This window comes from Anser cygnoides, chromosome 5, assembly GCF_040182565.1.
Source record: "Anser cygnoides isolate HZ-2024a breed goose chromosome 5, Taihu_goose_T2T_genome, whole genome shotgun sequence".
Lineage (NCBI taxonomy): Eukaryota > Metazoa > Chordata > Aves > Anseriformes > Anatidae > Anser > Anser cygnoides.
In genome coordinates, this window is record NC_089877.1 from 47,416,854 (window position 1) to 47,430,896 (window position 14,043).

Below are 14,043 nucleotides of genomic sequence, written 5' to 3' on the forward strand. Positions count from 1 at the left end.
ACTTGTCAGCAAGAGGCCAAGTTAACTGGAAGAGAAAATAAATTAGATAAGAATGAATAGCATACATAATTTAAAAATATTTGGCTGATGTCTCTTGGAGAAAATACAAAACTTTATTACATAATATCTTCTGTGTGTTAGGAAGAAATCAAAGTTATGATAAGTGACATAATTTAGATTTTCAAATAAGTTCATACATTTGTGTATCCTAATTCTGGGATAAGGAGATTTTTCTGGAGAGCTTTACTAAGATATATGTCTTACTATATACACCCCCTGAACAAATCTGCTTTTATGTTGTTTCAGGGATCCTAAAACAGACATTTAAATATTGTAGGCATTTGAAGAATTAGTTTCACACATGCACAGCATTTTTTCTTTATGATTTGGTGGGTGATATTCATCTGGTTACTCATGCATGAGCTGCCCATCTTCAGTGATTTTATGCAGAACATAAACTGTCACTTACTAACTAGAAATAAGTACGTTTAAAGCAAATATTCAATAGAAGAAGCTATAGTGAAAGAAAATAAAGGATGACCCATTGCTATAGAGCAGTAATCCAAACTGCATGTGATGGTAGACTTGGACCCAGATCAGTTGCCAAAATGAAACTTTTGGCAGGAAAAGATATTGAGATAATTCTTTAAATACATGGACAGCTAGATTCACCTATATGATTACATTTTTAGTTGTACAAAGGAATTTCTTCATCATTCCATATTACACTAGGAGGCCCCCTACCTATTGTTTCCTTTTTATGGCTGTATGATATAAAATGTTTAGATTTTTTTTTCAACAAATTATGTTAATTTATTTCATCTGAATATCATTGCTATGTTTCTGAATCTTGAGCTTACCTTCTCAACTTTTTTTAAGTTGCCAGTGTCCTTATTGGCAGTTGCATCAGGAAAAAGCATGCTATGATTCAGTTTTCATGATTTCCTGCATGCTTTGTGGGTGATGGGTCATGCTTCTTTGGGCAAAATGCCAAAATGGTAACATTTAAGTTTTACACATGTGGGAGAAGGAGGTTGGGATGAGCACATGAAAAAACAAAAATACACTTATAAATATGCATATTCTTTGGCAGCATATGTGTGTATTTTTTGTTTGTCCATTAGGACTTCTCTTCAAGATTTTATTTTTTTTTAATATATAGTATTTTGAGGAGTATCCTATGGCATGTTTTCAATATCCTCAGTTTAGAACCTGTCTCTGAACGGCTTATTACATAACAATACACTGTCCAGATGGGACAAATCTGTTCACATCTCTCAAGAATATCTTATGTTTCGGCCAGAAGGTGGCAAGACTATAGTTTCTCTTGGGGAGAGGACACAACGTACAGGTGAAGGTGGTAGTTCTTAACTGTTGATGTTCAACAGAAGCATACCTTTTGTTTCTGCCCAGATGACTAACTCTTAGATCAGTAACCCTAATATGTGTTCTGTTGCCCCAGGAAAAACGCATGGATATGACCTGAATCAGAAATTAAATGTCTACATTGAATGATATACAGAATTCCACTCTGCATATACAGTGTTCCCCTAAAGTCACAATTGACTCCCAAGAGGTCTCAAAGTCTATTCAAAAAAGCTGTGCTGTAGACATCATTCTGCACAGTTTTTGGAAACCTTTTCTTCTACTTGAGTGGGTTCCTCACAATTTTTGTATCCAGCTGAATCTCACCAAGAATCAATTCATGATACTTATTTTACCTGTCACAAGTACATATTTCACACTGCTGAATTGTCGCATAGCTTCTGTCATCAAAAACTGAGCAAGAGGTACAGAGGTTCATGGAAATAGCAGAGCATGCCCCTTGCTTCTTTGAAGCTGAGGAGTGTCATAGAGATGGTTAGAAATGACCTAAAACGTACATTTTATGGGACTAGTTGTTATTGTTCCAGACTGTCCCGGATAGAAAAGCTCTCATGGGATCTGGATTGAAGCTGAAGTAGGATTCTTGATGGTGGAAACCCTAAATCTAGGAAATAGTTACTAGTTACTCTTGCTTCCACATGGTGACCAAAAGAATCTTCTGAAGTTGTCATTTTTGCAAGTGCTAGAAGATGCATAATCGTTATGGGCCCCTAACCAACCATTCTTTGCCAAATACGTGTAAGAGTCTTCAATAGGCATGGGTTAATACTTCGATTGTTATATGTATCATATATATATATACAGTATAATTACAGTACTCTTAATAGTAATGACAGAAAAACATTTAATTTCTTTCCTCATCCTAATGAGCTGTGTATATTGCCTCTATATGACTACTACTACTGAGGCAAATGGCTCTTATTTTTCTTCTATTAAAAACAAACAAAAAAATACTTATTAAAAAATGAGAGATTTCTGAAAAAAAAAAAAGAAAAAGAAAAAAAAAACACTAGAAAGCATTTTAAAGCCTCTTTTCATTACTTTTAGACAGAAGAATTTGCTTTCAGAAGGATTCCATGCAGATTGATTATTTTTTTTAAACCCAATAAGCAAAATATGAAGGAAAATGACAAAATGCAAATTACACCTGGCAGCTTAGTATCTGTTATTTGAAATATCTGAGTGCTTGCAACAGCAAAGTATCTGAAGGCAAAGATACAGATAAACCTGAAATGTGGTTTGATCAGATACTTCATTAAGAGTTATTCATGGCTAAATTGTAGTACAGCACATTTTGGGTAAACCTTGAAGTTCTAAATCAATAACCCTTGAAGTTCTTAGTGCCCATTTAGGAGAAAAAAAAAAAAAAAAAAGATGTACACAATGTTAAGACCAACAAAACATTTCACATTCTTAAATTAAATGTGTACTTTGGGGATAAGAATTATGAAAATCACATGGTTAATAGGAGTAAAATTAAGCTTCAGAAGTTTTCTTGACAAAATAAACTATGTTACAACTTTAATTGAGACAGGTACGGCTAGATTATTGTGCAGCTGTTTCCCATCATGAAACTGTAATACCACCCTGCTCAAACACACAGCAGTTTCTTCCTGACATGTACATCAAGGTTTGTTACTGCAAAAAGAGGGACAGAAAGATGAGATTATACCCATGTCTTGCCTTCATGTTTTATAATGGTGTCACCAGAGCGCATATCCAGTGTTAGGAGTTAGAAAATATTCCCAAACCCCAGAAGGCACAGTCTTGACAACAATACCCTACAACAGGACTGCCAGGATGGACAGGGACCTGAAGCTCTTGGCACACAGGGAAGGCCAAGGGAACTGCCATTGTTCAGCCTTAAGAGCAGAAGGTTCAAGGAAGTCTTACTGCTGTCTACAGCTATTTAATGGAATAGTGTGAAGAAGGCAGAGAGAAACCTTTCCCAGAGGTGAACAATGATACCATGAGAAGCAATGGACAGAAGTCGCAAGAAAGTAAATTTTGAGTAGATATTAGGAATTCCTTCACCACAGCCCCCCCAGTGATAGTCAGTCATTGGAACAGGTTGCCTGAAAAGACTGTCAAATCTCCATCATTGTAGATATTAAGAACTCAACTGGACAAGGCCATGAGCACCATGTTTTAACAGACCTTGCTTTGAACAGGAGGTTGGCCTGTATGGCCTCTGGAAGTTCCAGATGACTTGATTCTGTAAGTCGTGAAATAAATTATGCATGCTCATTGCACAGACTTTACATTAGAGAATAATGTATGTATGGGAGGGATCATCATAAAAATCCTCTACTTTTTTCCATCCCTTACTGGATATTCCCGTACTCTTTGCTGGGGACAGAACAAGGGGCAATGGCCACAAAATGGATCACAGGAAGTTCCGCAGCAACATGCGAAATAACTTCTTCATGGTGAGGGTGACAGAGCACTGGAACAGGCTGCCCAGGGAGGTTGTGGAGTCTCCTTCTCCGGAGATATTCAAGACCCATCTGGACGCCTACCTGTGCAACCTGCTCTAGGGAACCTGCTTTGGCAGGGGGTTTGGACCCAATGATCTCTTGAGCTCCCTTCCAACCCCCTACAGTTCTGTGATTCTGTGATTCATCAGATACTCTGCAAAAGTCTGCCTTTTATACAGGCAACCTAGACCCTGAAGCCAAAAGCTATACTTCATATCAAAATCACAATGTTGATTTAATTTATTCAGATAAAACAGCAAATGGGAAAATGCTAGGTACACATTTGTTAAGGCATCAGTACAGTGAAGTCTAGTTACCCAGCAGTTTTAATTTAAACCAAACTGTTAGCTGTAACTCTCTCCTGTGCAGTATATATTCCAGTACATTTTATTACACATGTGGTAATTCATTATACAGTTCTATTTCCTTTTCCCAAGCTAAATATTAATTTTTGTTTTTCTATGGATGTATGCAAGCATTTCCATCTCCAGCTGCAAGTATTCTTCTGAATAGATAGAATATCTGGCTAATATCAGAGGTGTTATTAGTTTTGGTTAATGCACAAGCATTCTGGATTTTATAATTCATAGCCCTAGCTATTCAAGAATGTCATTAGCATTAATAAAATGTAGCTCATATATAGGGCTTGTACTGCCAGCTGCACAACATTTCAAGTTAAGAGATGTCATTAGCTGACACATGTATTTAACTTACAGTTAATCTGTTCTCAATTTATATCACGTATGGTTTTTTGTTTGTTTGTTTTGTTTTGTTTTTCTCCAGTATGATTGGGGAAAGATTTTCTGATGGTGCCAGAGCTAGTCCTGCCAAGTTTTGTGCCAGAATCAGACTTCTATTCCACCAGACTAATTCTGAATGAGTTTTATGGACAGAATATCATCAGAATGATGGAAGAGGTCTGGGTTGCACTGGTAGATGTAGCTTCAAGATTCAAAGATAAGCTGATACTAATTTCCCAGCCAGATTCAAGCAATGTTTTGCCTCAGTTGTTTATAGAAACAGGCGTATAGTTAACACTTTCTCATGAACCCCCTGTGCAGTCTCTTCTTTGACTTGAATATAATTATAGAGAAGGGGTAAAAGATAAAATGATATATAGACTGGGATTTTCTATGGATCTTTAAGAGTACAATTATCTGTCTTTTGGTCTTAAAATCTCTTAGTTCCTCCTCAAAGCTCCAAAGTAGTTACCAATATTAGAAAAAAAAAACAAACAAACAAAAAAAAAAAACTTGTTTCAGTAACATACAAGTAGAAGATTCTGCCAGAAAATTACATATTACATATTCTCATTAGGGATTTTGTCTTATTTAGACTGTAACAAGAATTTCAGAAAGATTTTCTTCAAATATGAGAACAGTTAAGATAGCTTTTGAAATAGGACACTGTTAAAGGCACAAAGGGAGAGTTTGTATTCATCTCGTCTGACTTTTTTTTTTTTTTTGGTGTATCACATTAGCCACATCAAAAGCTAAGATAACACAATGCAAACTGTAAAGCTTTCATGTGATCCTAATGCAGGAATACCATGGTCCAAAGGGCCATAAATAAATGTGCTCAGTGCCAAAAAGGGGTACAAGTTTAGAGGAAAAAGCCTTTCTCCTGGAATTTTCATGTTTCCTTCCTGCTTTGAACATTATTATTCTTGGCTGAGTATTTATGACTATTCTGCTGTACGTGGATGGATATATTGATGTAAATGCAACTGAACTGGTCCTCGGAGGATAATGTACAGGCAAACACACAGACACTTTTTCTTTTGGCTTTATTTTTCCCATGTGGTTAATTGTCTTCTTTATGCTATAAGGCAATATTACTGCAAATAGATGGAACAAATGCAGTCATATCTGGAAAGTCCTCAGATTTCTGCTAACAAACAAGACACAAGAAACTCACTAACATTGTTGTGCATGGATTGAAAAAGGCTGCTACTAAGTCCTGAGACAATTTAATTTTTATTTTTAAGAAAATATATATTAAATAGATATGGAAAATAGTATTTTGACTGCATACTGCAATCACTACTCCCTGATATTTCTCTTCTGTAATAATAAAGCACTTCATATTGCAGAAGGGACAAAGCTATCTGATTTAAATGACTACAGTTCAGCTGTGGGAAAAGACTTATGGCAATTACAAATATTCATGACTAGATAGGTGCCATGACAAACAGCCCAGTTACCATAAGTTTATTCAAAACACGTGGCTTGATTTCAGTAAAATACAGTCTGTTAGTACCCAAACAAGTTATTTCCAGTTTATAAACCAAATATCCAGAGTAGTTCATTATTCCAAAAATTTCCTGTGATTTAATGCATTTATGGGTACATATGGTATTGGCTATGCAAAACAGCTGAGTGCATAAGTTCCTCTACACAGAAAGTTACATAGACCCTTTGTGAAGATAAACTTGAAAAGAGTTGCTCTAGAAAAATATCCCTTTTCTCTATAAATGAATGAAACTTTATCTTTTTCTTCCATTATGAAATGTATTGAGATCTAATACTACTTAAAACAAGCCTGTAAAAGAAAAAAAGTGTTGTAATTACCCTTATGCTAACAGCACTTCATAAACTTCATAGGTCTTCAGCAGATACACATGCAGGCAACCAGATCTGTTTATCACTATCACACGCATAAATATTTCCCAGACAGCTACAGTATATTACATACACCAGAAGGAAAATATTGTTGTGTTATAAAGGCCTTCATCCTAAACATATATAGAACAGAAATTGTTGTACTACCTGAGATGTCATGCCTCTCAAAATGCTAGTGTGATTTTCATATTAATATGACTGCATTTCAGTGAGATTAATCCAATATCGTGAGGAAAAAGGAACCCATTAACACTGTAGTTGAAATGAGATAATGGGTTGTTTGGATAGAGTTGTAATATGGATGTGGGAACTATGCAGGAGAACAGGTGCTCCTTATTCTTATGATCCAGTGCTACTTACTGGCAATTGGCAAAGCACAGCTTACTCAATGTGCCCATGTATCTACATCAACAGTAGACTGTGGCACATTTACTCATATATTTCTAGAGAGAGATCATCTATGCATGATGCTAACCAATACTGGATTGTTTTCCCAACAAATTGCTTAACTATGTGACGATATAGCATAATATAAATAGAAAATATTGTAAAAGGACAGCTATTCCAGGTCAGATCAAAAAGGTCCATCTAGCCACATCTTTTTCCAACAGGAAAATGAATAATAATAGATACCCCAGGAAGAGTAGATAGGCTGTAGCAATATTTTTTTCAATATCCCCACAGCAGCTGGTGAGTTGGGAAGTTCATAATGGGTGGGGTATCACAGTGCTCACAGTTATTCACTGTTGTGTTCAATAACCCTATGTGATATTTTTTCTCATGCTTTTCTTTCTCATGTTTTTGAAATAGTCATTTACAACATCACTCATAGCCTAACTACACACATCACACAACCTGCTTTTTCCACCTTTACCTTGTCAATTTTTTCTTTCGTTACTTTCTAGCTCTTTTATTTGTGTAGGCAGTGAGCGTGGATCTATACTCATTATATTATTCATGATTTTATAGAGATCCATTACTTGCTTATCTATCCCTTTTCCAGGCTGAACAGCTCTTTCTTAAAACTAGGAAGGACAAGAAACTCAATGTTCAAGATAAGGACACAAATGTAGAAGCATAATCTTTCCAGGATATAGAGAAAACTACCTTTTGTTTGTTTGTCTGGACACCAATGGGGTTTTATTCCAAGACCAATGATCCTGAGCAATATTACAAAACAAAAATAAGAATAAACTTTACAATGGGTATGCTCTTACTATAAAATTGGATGGATTCAAACAAAAAGTTACTGGCAGGAAATTAGACAGGAGTTGGTCACTAGATTAGAAAACTCATTCAAGCCCATAGCTTCAAAAAAGCAAAATTTCTGTCACAGCCAGTTGAAAGAGAGGAAACAAAATCCTGAACCATTCTTACTGTGTTTACAGTGGTTCAACTATTTACATTCAATAAATGCAGATTTGCTTGAAATTAGGAAATTCAATTTGCTAGGTTGAAGATTAATCACTAAAAATCACCAAAACAAATTCGTACCTTACCCTGAAAAAGTCATCTTTGTGCACATCTGGGAAGTCCAGAACTTTCTTCAATCAGACAAACAAAATTGCTTACAAGAAAAGCTTTTTTTTTTTCAGAGCAAGGGAAAAAATAGATAAATTTAGCCCTAACTAGCAATAAAGCCAACAGCAGATGCTGACATTTACTTGAAACAGAGATTCAGATGAGAAACACAACTGAAATACGTTAACATGTGATCTTACACAGACAGTATACAGTGATAAAAAGCTGTTTTCCATATGAAGCACGGATCAGAATAGTAGTTCCCTGTTTTTTCTTCTAAAAGAAACCTTTCAGAAATTATTTTCGTTTAAGAGACCACATTGTTTGTTAGAGCTTCTTACTCATTCAATTGCCAGACATTGAGTTTCAGCAATCTAATGGCTAGAGTTCGAATCCTATTTCACCAGTGTAGGCAATTAGATAAAGAAGGTTTGTTTGGCCTGCTATTATCAGGCTATTATTAAAAAATAAAAACAACGATGGTTCCCAGTTGCTGTCCAGTAGCAACTACTCTCTTCCTGGGCAAGTAACAGTCTCTCTCCATCGCCCCATGGGTCCTGTGCAGTTTTTGAGTTCTTAGATCTTAGTAGTCTCCTGGGAAAATCTTTGCTTCTGGTCTTATGATCTCCCCAAAACTCAGACTTATTCTGCTTGTGGAATTTTAGCTGATATCATTATGATTTGTAGATTAAGACTCTTTTCCCCCAAATAATTCATTAGCATCAATGCTGAGAACAGCATCACACTTTGCCCTCAAGTCAGGCGAAACAGTAACAGCAAGTTATTAGTGAATTTTTAATGTGCTGTGGCTGCAAGTAATGTTAACAGGTCTTGTGTGATACAGTTTTCAGTATCTGTATTATGGTTCTGCAGATGGAAGATAAGTAGGAGACAACTTTCTTACAGGTCTTCTTTAAGGGTTATAATAAATACAGATTTCAACAGGACATAAGCAGCTGCCTATGACTAATTGGAGCTAGGTAAAATAAGTCCCCTAATTTACGGCATTTGGATTTTGCCTCTGATTTCAGTTTACAACTGAAAGTTATGCACACACATCTTTAAACATCCTTAGATTCAAAATATTTGTAAACAGAATGTTGGCAGAGGCTCATTTTAAGCAATCTAAACCATATTTGATACCATCAAAGTGAGATTATGGAGGAAAGACATTCTCTACACCAAGCTTCTCAGTAACCTAGTTCTGGAGGAGTTTGGAAGCCTTCTTGCCCTCTGCCTGTGAGTTATTGGACTGTCAGTACTTGCTTTTACTCAAAGATATAAACTCTGTATGCTGTCGATTTGAAGATAAACTTACCCACAAGGTTGTATTCTGTGCATTTAAACACGTTATTAAGCTATTTCTATGTAATAAGATTGCTTTTCTTTCAGATCAATGCTCATACATTCTAGCAGTGAAGGGGGATTTAAAACAGTTTTCATTTATTTTAAAAACATTTTATTTTACCTTCAGAAACAACGTCTGACCAGGACATGAGCGATGTGATAAAATTTTCTGATATATTTTTTAACTCATCTGATCACCGCATGAACAAAAAGTCCTCAAACGTTTTAAAAGATACTTGCTAGCTAGAAATATTTCAAAAATCAAAGAATTATGACACAGGGTAGTCTTTTTAGATTCCTTTAATGCTCATGGAGACTTCATCTGGGAATTTTAAATGGTCCTTAGACTCTTGCCTTCTGAATTTTAACTACCTAGTATCTTGTGGATATCTCACTGAAGCCCAAACCTACACGCATACACATTAAAATCCTGGAACTTGACCTAAAAACAACTGATTCATTTTGTGATCTTCTAGCAAGAGCCATGTAATTTTGCAGATCTCTCCAGTTATTCCATAGCCAGTGGAAAAAAACACATCATACCACCTATAGAAAAATTTGAGTGATACTTCCAAAGGAAATTGATACATTAGCAATCTGTTTTAGTTGTTTCTCCCGTATATGAAATGGCAATCAGGACAATCTCTTTCCTTTATTTAAGAGGACTGCTTGTACACTTCCACAGGTTGAAACTATATCCTCATTTATTTCTTCTCCCTTCTTTTAAGAGTCTGTTTTTTACATTCTGTCATCTTAGGACTGTGCAGTCCATTCTTTCACATTTTCCCCAGGTGCTGGAAGTATATATATGGATAAGAAATGACCCATACAATTGTAGCAGAGCATACAATTTCTGCATAACTGCATCTTACTTTTGTCTTTGACGTGACAATGCTAGTCATAGTCAATAAGCTGAGCAGATTTTAACAGTGTATGAACGAAAATGCAGTATCTGTGAGAAAAGTAATTGAATCTTGCAAGGCTCTTTTTGTTTGTTTTGTTTTAGCTCTGCTGATCCTACTGAAACTGCCACATTTAGAGCTAGGTATTTAAATACTAGAAAGAGTACAAAATTAGAGGATGGCAGAGAAAGTCAACAAAATAATTAACATGTGGGGAGATGATGTAGATATGGATGATGTAACTGGGCTAGAAGGAAGCAGAATACTTTGAAGTGTATAGGTAATGCATTTAAGAAAATACTTGTCCTTTCTTAGCAAGACACATCCTTTTTTCCTTTTTTTTTTTTCATGTAGCTGTCAAGCAGCTTTAAAACTATAATTTAAAAAATGTTAATTCTGAAAATAACTGTTACATTAGGAAAACAAAAGGAAAATATAGGACACTTTGGCACAACTTAAAAGTGTGTGCCAAAGTGGAGAGCACTCCAAATAATATCTGTCATATTGCTATAAAATTTGAAGTAATCCATTATTTAGCATACTTTTAACACTACATTTTTAAAGGCTGTCTGAATTGCTGGAACTTTTTGTCCTAAGGCAACTCAAGCGACCCTGGAAACATGATAGCATATTTCAAACAGGTTTACCCTGATGTATAGATGTAAGCCAGATGAACCTTTATTGAACACAAGCCTTTTCATTTAAGATAAGAAAACAATTGAATGGACTAAAGGATTTATTTTATTAAAGGATATAGTCAAAAGTATTTTCTTTGTTCCCAAATTCTGTATGGTTTGGACTTGAAATTAGTCTACCATCCCCTTATAATTCTCACTGAGACACTTCTAAGTGAGAAAGAGATTAAAAGGTTCATGATTAAGACTGATTTTATTTAAAACAAAGCATAATAACAACAACAACAAATCCTTTCCCAAGCTTTCAAGGCTGATATGAAACACATATTTGTCATGGAAACTTTGCTGAATGCAATAGGTTGAATTGCTGGCAAGTAATGTGGGTGACTTACTATAGAGAAAGAACAGAGAGATAAAAGTGATATAATTTGGGGGATTCCCTCTCTCTGAAAAGCAGAAATAATGTGGGGAGGAAAAAAAAAAAAAAGGAGGACATCACAGTCTTTGATTTTAGATAAACATCTGGCTAGAAAGAATATCTATAAGAAAAGAATATCTAAAAGAAAATATACTAAAAATTATTTTGGCTTCCCCAGCTTGGCAAGATGGTGAACTTTTATACCTGTTGAAATAAGGTATCTCTTTACCAAAGTTACTTCCTTTACCAATCATCCCTCAATCATTATTCTTTATCTCTGAGCGTGTATGTTCTGTTCATGCTATTCTGTTATCCAGACCTGTCCTGATTTTACAGCTTGTTGTTCAAATTGTATTACTTTTAGTAATTGTACTGTCTTTTAGTCAAACCTTCTATTCTAATTCTGGTTACTTTAACAGTGTCCAATGTTATTCTTGATCTAGGACTGTTCTATATAAATGTAATTTGAATTTTGAATTATGTTCAAAATATGAGCATTTGACTAGAGGAAAAAAAAATGTTATTGTAGATAATGCAGGACATTAAGGTAAATAAAAGTCAATACATTATTTAGATTGTGTCTCATATTAGCATAGTTTTCCGTGGCTGGAAATGCTGAATCATCAGAGCCTGGTATATTAAAAGTATATTTGATGTGGAAAACCTCATAATCACACATAGATATTGCATCTAAATAAGTGATTTTGACTGTAGGAGAAAATAGTAGAAGGGACTAAAGGGATGGACCTTTCACCTATTACTATTACTCAGCAATGTTTATAAAGGACTTTGAGTATGCAGAAACTCTAAGTTGCTAAACAAAATTTCTTTCCGAGAAGCTTCCTTTTTGAATTCAGCATACTCAAAAAGCAAATGCATTTCTTTTGCAAAGATGTTATTAGAACAAGAATTAATGTTGCTGCCTCTCAGTAAATGAGTTGAGAACAGAGTTTCAAATTGCTTGTGCTTGTATATAATCCAAAGAATCTCAAAAGTAACAAGAGAAACTCTCTTGTTATTAATACTTAATCACCACTAAACCAGAAGCATATACTTCTATAGACCAAAATCACCTTTGTTTATATAGCAATGAAAATCTTTATAACTCAAGTCAAAGGAATTTTGACTGGAGAAATATTAATAGATAAGTAAGATTTATCACCAAAGAAAAGAAAGTGCTTATATATGGAAAATAAAACCAATAACAAAGTTGATCTTTCTCAGAAAAAAAGAAAAATATATGTCAGAAATGACTGCTTGCTGACAGATTCTTCACTGCATGTTGTATCAAAGCATACAAAGAGAAGATGCAACAAAATGATAACGTATACAACTAATTCCTGGTTTCAAGATAAAGATATGTTTGACCAAACGCAAAATAAATTATAACAAGAATCAAATAAATGTAAGCAGAAATTAAATAACATATGGATACCCCCAAAATAGAGAGAGAAAAATAGAGAATGAAAAAGGCAAATTAAAAACATTGTGCATTAAAAAAGATATTAGGAATGCTCTAGCTTTCAGTCATTACAGAATTGAAAGTAGTGATAATGGAGCACAATACAGTATTTTTAGGATACTTACAAATTCTTTTTGACTGTGAAGACCAAAATCTGCTTTAAATGTTGATGAAACTCTAATAGTTTTGTTAATTCCTGGAATCAAATTAGTGAAGTGTCGCTACTGTATGCTGGTGGCTAAGTTTGGACCTGCCTCCCTAATTCTAAGCAAAACTCTGAAAATGATAAAACTGAAACTCACTTATCTGAAAAGCACCAAGTTAAACTGAGATCTCTTCAGGTAAAATGGATATGTAGTTTTAGGAGCTTTCTTGTGTGCCATGGAATTTTGGATAGAGTTTTATTGCTCTATAAACCAGAGTTATATTTTAAGTTATTTATTGACAGTATACTGTATTAATTAAATACGTAATATGACTGCTTAGAATCTGAAAAGCAAGTTACTTAGGTGGCCGCCTAAGTAGTGGTTTCTTTGTAAATTAAGCATTGATGAGCTATATTAGAAACACTTCTCTGAAAAATTTTATCACCACTTTTTCAGTATTACTTAATTGTTCTTGCAAAAATATATAGTTTCAAAACTTGGGAAAAGTTTCTTGTTATCTGAAACTTCACCTTGAGCTAGATGGAATATGATAGTGAGATAACCATAAACATGGAGAAGTAGCCTGAATTTGAGCTAACATACTGGGTAATTTTGGCAAGCTAGAGACAAGCTTAAGGAAAAGCTTAGCATCAGAATTAAGCCTATAGTGTAAATGGCCCCAGGAAAAGTCAATTAATCTTAGCTAAGTAATATGAAGCTAGTATTGGCAGTAATTATGATTTTAAACTAAACCACCTCCCAAAGCCTCATTCTCCTAGTCAGTTCCTTTTTCTTTAATTAGATATAAGCAGATGAAGCCCAAAGGATTTCAGCAAGAAGATAAATGTAAACTAATCAAGTCTGAAATAACATGTGAGCTGTTCTTTGCCATTTGTTTATTTGAGCATCTGGTCTCAGCTACTGTTACATTGTTAGTGAATAGTGACAGAAGCAAATTCAAAGCATTGACGTAAATCATAGCTGGTTTGGCAATTTTATTTGTGTCTGACCATATTTACAGAACAAGACAACCTTCACTGCATGAAACTAGGTAAACGCTTTAAACTAGGTAAGAAGGGGGACGGGGCTCAAACAAGGCTTGTTGGAGCTGTGCCGGGGGAAACAATG